Here is a 5,451-nt window from a genome sequence, read left to right on the forward strand (position 1 = left end):
TTACTTTTTCTTTTGATAATCTTTATTTTAACCTTTTTATTTATTTATTTTTTAAGCATAGCTGCCAACACTGATAGGAAAAAATCCAGTAGATGTTTACTCAGAATTTTGAATAGTAATAGGCATTTAATTCATCAAAGATAGTTAAAATATTTTTTTAATTAAATTAAAAAGAGAGTTCTGAATAAAAATAACCTGAACATTTTTGAACAAAAAAAAAGTGTTGAACTATTTTTTATAAATGAGGCTTGCAACATTATGAATTATTAATACTTATTTAAATATTCAAGCAATAATCTGCACAAAAATTCTATTTCAATAAGGATTTTCTTTAGGAAATTTCCTCAATATTAAGGAATTTTCTAAAATGTACAAAAACCAGGAGAAATTTTAATGAAACCAGTAAACCAGGAGAAACTGGCCTAATCCAGTAGAGTTGGCAGCTATGTTTAAGTGGTAATTAAGAGATAAGCATATGTATAAAGTACAAAATAGGAAGAAAAAAAATTTATAAATTTGGATCTGAGTATTGGTAGCCAGAGTATTTGGACAAGAGTATTGGTAGCCAGCTTGACTCTATGAAGGTGCTTGCTGGTGCCATCATATAAGGTCTATGCCCACTACTAGTGGCAACATCCTGAGGAAAGGAGCAGCTAAAAGTCTTCTTTATAACTATCGTCTGGTTAACCAGCTGTAAAATAGAAGCATTTTTCTTGATAAAAAAAAAATAGAAATCATGTTACCTTAAAATTCTGCAGTGGGTCAGAATTTAATCTAAGACTTCAATTATATTAATATCTGAAAACCATGCCAAACAATAAAGAGCATAATTATTTTTTATGAATTTAAAAAATATACAATTATATTTATTACATATTGCAAAATCAATGACTGAAATGTTATCATGTTATGGCACAAAGATATTCTTCAAAGTAAATGAAAATCTGCATTAACCATTGTAGAAACATAGTCCTGGTAAACATATCTCACAGAAAAGCTTTAAGCAGACAATGCTGTGAGACTATTCCCCGGGACAAATATGGATCATCAGTAGAAGAACAAGCTGCAATCTGAATACTAATTAAATTTTTAGATTAAAAACAAACTATATTAAATAAGTAAAGAATAATTCCATATATAATCCAGGCAAAAGCTAGAAGAGAACAAGTTGCTTCTAATAAGTATTGCAATTAAGATACCTTGTAAAGATTTCAATCAATGGTTAAGTATATAACTAAAAGCACAGCTTTTTAAATTGTAAATCTATAAAGGATTGCATACATTACCTTGAATCAACTTGAGTAACAGAATGACATTCAACACAAAAGTATACATTTTAAGATATTTTTAATTACTGGAAAAGTGTTAAGCATGCACACATGCAATTACATATATATATATTAAAAAAAAAACATTCACAGGCTCACTCATGTTGACGCATTCAACGGAACATTGGAGCACACATCCACAATTAGACAATCTCTCTAGTGCTTTGCTAGTTGACCAAGCCCCCATTATTAACAATAAAAAATTGGCCCACTTCCTCCATATATGTCTAACTTGTCATGAGGTTGAACTAATTCTCTCAATTCAATCTTTTAGCATTCAGATGTATTACAGTTATTATGGGTTTTAGTCAATGAGAGTTAAATTGCTAAAATTAAATAAATTATTGTTATGACAGGTTTGTTGCTCGGTTTCAGACTTTCAATTCTTTTGCTGGTTTCCAATTTAGTCAGGTTACTTACGTCTAAAAGAGAGGGGTAGTGTCTGTTTAACCTTATTTCATATTTCTATTGCAGAACCCATCAGAGTTTAGACATAAATACTAACAGCATTAAGAAAAAGGCAACCATAGGACATAACATCACAACATTTAATAGTTACTCATAGCACAGATTTTTAAAAAAAAATTTTTTTCTTTACATATGACATAAACGACCTTACAGCCAACTGCTTGGTTGGCGGGTGCACTGCCTACCAAAGAGACTAGTTGTAGAAATGTGGTGGGCAATAATTTTTTACAAAATAAGAGATTAACAGCAGAACAACAATTTTGCGCTTTGTATAAACAACTGAAGTTAATCTTTGCCTGGTCCTGTGAGTGTGCCATTTACATAGCAAATGTGAAATTGTATTGAATGAAATAGCTGTAACTTTATCATTAGTCATTATACAATTACTATGTCTGGAATTTTAGATTCAAGAGAAAGAAATAATGGTTTCAACATCTAAACTGCTAGTAATAAACTGTGCTACTGGATAACTATGTAACTGTAGTTTATTTGAAAACATGATAAATATTTGTGTTATGAATTATGCTAATACTACTAAATCAGCAAGTAAAATTTAAATAGAATCAAATATTAAAAAACAAACCTCATATTTCTTTTAGACTGTCTCTTATACCACACAACTTGCAAACTTAATTCTGGTTTTTCCGATCAGACAGTAACAGACTGATGGCTGAAATAAGAAATTTTTTAAAAAATAACATAAACAACTAACTTTCTGATACAAGAACTATGTTAACCTTAAAGAGGAAAATACAAATCTTTAAAAAATAACCACAGCATCAAACCAATATTAACAAAAATATGGTTTAATAATAAAAGTTTATAAACTTTTCATTGCTTTTTTTTCTGTTTTCTTCTTTAGCCCATATGTCATTTAGGGAGAAAAAAGAGACCTTACATTACTTTGAAAGTTTTATAAGTAAAAATCAACCATGTTGAATACTTATGCATGATAATTCATTTATTAAGAGGTAAGATTTAAATACTTTTAAAATCTTTCACCATTTTTAGAGATTGAATGCTAAAATAATAAATTTCTAAAATTGATAAAGCAAATAGAATAAATAATTTTTAAAATAATTAAAATAAAAAATATATTAATAAATTTATTGTTTAATAATAATAGAGGAAGATAATAACCAGCAAAACATTGACTTTTTCTTAACCTACATTTGATTAAAGACAAATACTGATAAACATTAAAAGATATTTATTTTGACTTTTATTATTTTATTAAAATTTTAATTTGCAAACAGAATACTACAACAATATAGTTGAAGAAAAAAAACTAAAACACTTAAAATGCCACAGTTAATATACAATTAGTTGAATAATCAAAATAAAAAACATTATACTAGTAGCAATAGTACTAACTACTGATACTAACTGAAATACTCGTATTGGCTCCTCTTAATCTGTCTGTCATTTAAGCTAAAAAAAGAATAAAATTAGATGAATCTCTGTGCAATAGACAAATTTTTATTACAGTAATCTCTCTACTTAGTTTTGTATAATGTTACTTTGTATATACCAAATATATTTAAAGTGAAAGAGTATTTATAATTCAGGGGCAATGTTCTTAGCGATCTTCCCTCTGTCCCTCAGGGGCAGAACCACAACCGTTGTGAGAATTAGTACTTAAATTAACTCATAACATTCTATTGCCTCTAAACATTTTTCTCCATTGTGTAAAGTAGTACAAAGAAGAATATCAGGGAAAAAAACACTTTCTACTGAATATTTTTCCTTACAGCATCAAAGTGCTAAGTCTGATGCAGTTCTTTGACTACTCTCTCTTGTTTGAATGGGCTGAGTTGTGGTGATCAGGCTTAAATGTCAAGACAAGAGTACAATGTTTTCATGAATCTAGTTAACATATATATAAGTAAACATAAACTCGTGTATACATACACTTTCTTTTTAGCAACTTTGTCATGCATTCTTCACAGACTGAATATTGCCCTGTCAGTTTTAATGAATGCCATCTTTGCTAATACATTCATCTGCGACAACATCAATATCTCAATAAGGTTAAACATTTAAGAAAACAGTTAAATATGTCACCAAGGAATCCCTTAGTAAAAAGAGTAAAGGGGACAGAAGTACAGAAGAAATAAGCAAGGTTTGGTTTACATAGTAGTTTTTGACTTAAACATTAACTGTAAAAAATCTTGGAATTTTGAGAAAATAAAAATTATAGATAGAAAAAAATATAAATAGTTTGTAGTAAATGAAAAATTTAATTTCAAATTAAAATCTAAATAAGTTAATTTAAATTGTTATTAATTTGTTAATATGAATTATATTCTAAAGAAATATAATAATTTTATATGCATTTGAAATAAAAATTAAATTATGTGTACAAATTGTTTTGCACATAAATGTGATACATATAGAATAAAATTTCTTGATTATAGTATGCATGCTCATAATTTATGTAATAGTTTAGACAATCTAAAAGAATAATAAGAGCAGTAATTGTGAACGAAAATGATAAATATTATCTAAAATTCAAAATAAGAATTTTTCTGTTTCTTTACAGATTCATATTTAGAATTTCTTTTTAACATAAGTTTATAATAAAATTGAAACAAAACTATTTTGAATATGATTTAAGAACTCTCCCCTGTTATGAAGAAAATTCAATACAAAAGCTTCCTATCAAAATAAAATTTTATTAATATATTTTCTAGAAAAAAAATCTCTTTGTATTATGTCTCTGAAATAAACGTAAATCAACTCATTTAAATTTAAGAAATTTCATTGCTAAACAGCGTTGCTAATTTTAGACAATCTAACTAAAGATTTCTGGAAACATGGAAAAACTTTGATAAATGAAAATTTTTTCTTTTGGTTTATGATTTTCAAAAATACACAAATTTTACACATAAAGGAAAACAAACTATGTAATTTAAATTCTAAATCTTTGCATTTTCAGGAAATTTAGTATGATCTCTTAATATTAACAAAATCTCATGATTTTTTAAAATATAATGCTTTTAAAACATACACTTATATTATAAATCTTTAATTAATAAGAATTACCTGTAAATAAAATTTTCATGATGACAAAATATAAAATCCAGCTCAATCAAATCTAGAAAATGGCTTTGAAAAATAATTTTGTTTATGATATGACAGGAAACTATAAATGCAAAATAACTGATTTCAGTAGTGATGTAGTTGCAATATATGGGTAGCAAGTAAAAATATCCAAGGCATTTTGAATTAATTGAGCAAATGGTGCAGCTCTTAGCATTCGAAAGAACATTGGAGATAATATAGTAAATTTACAATTAAAAATATGACTTACCTAGCGAATTCGTTTCATTGCTTAATCATTCCGATTACGTCCAGCTCAAACATTTTCGCCATTTTCAATCACGTTCAAAAAGTAGAGATGTCCAATATTTTATGGAACAGGTATTTGGAACCTGTTATTTAATTATACCTGTTATAAAAATAACAGGTTACTTCCAAAGGCCTGTTCCAAAATACTAGGCAAAAATTTTAATTCAATTATCTTGGCAAAAATTTATTTTTCTACTTTTTTTAGAAATGTTAAACTGTTTTTTGGCAATCTTTGCACAGTTTACAATAAGAAAAAAAAATCACGTTTTATTTATTATTACAGGGCCGTAGCCAGACATTTTAT

At 27.0% G+C, this 5,451-nt stretch overlaps 1 long non-coding RNA gene across 2 annotated transcripts; it reads right to left on the reverse strand.

Annotated features, from left to right (window-relative positions):
* On the reverse strand, positions 1-5,214 carry LOC147807434 (uncharacterized). Of its 2 annotated transcripts, none has more exons than XR_015434483.1 (3): positions 5,110-5,214; positions 2,380-2,466; positions 1-691 (listed from the first exon to the last, which is right to left on the reverse strand). It is a non-coding gene; the product is annotated as an uncharacterized LOC147807434 (long non-coding RNA). The 2 variants fall into 2 exon arrangements; XR_015434484.1 differs by lacking the exon at positions 5,110-5,214 and adding an exon at positions 3,184-4,076.
* Between the last annotated feature and the right edge of the window lie 237 nt (positions 5,215-5,451).

Source organism: Parasteatoda tepidariorum, chromosome 6 (genome assembly GCF_982258835.1).
Source record: "Parasteatoda tepidariorum strain Cologne lab strain chromosome 6, Ptep-v5.0, whole genome shotgun sequence".
NCBI classification, from domain to species: domain Eukaryota; kingdom Metazoa; phylum Arthropoda; class Arachnida; order Araneae; family Theridiidae; genus Parasteatoda; species Parasteatoda tepidariorum.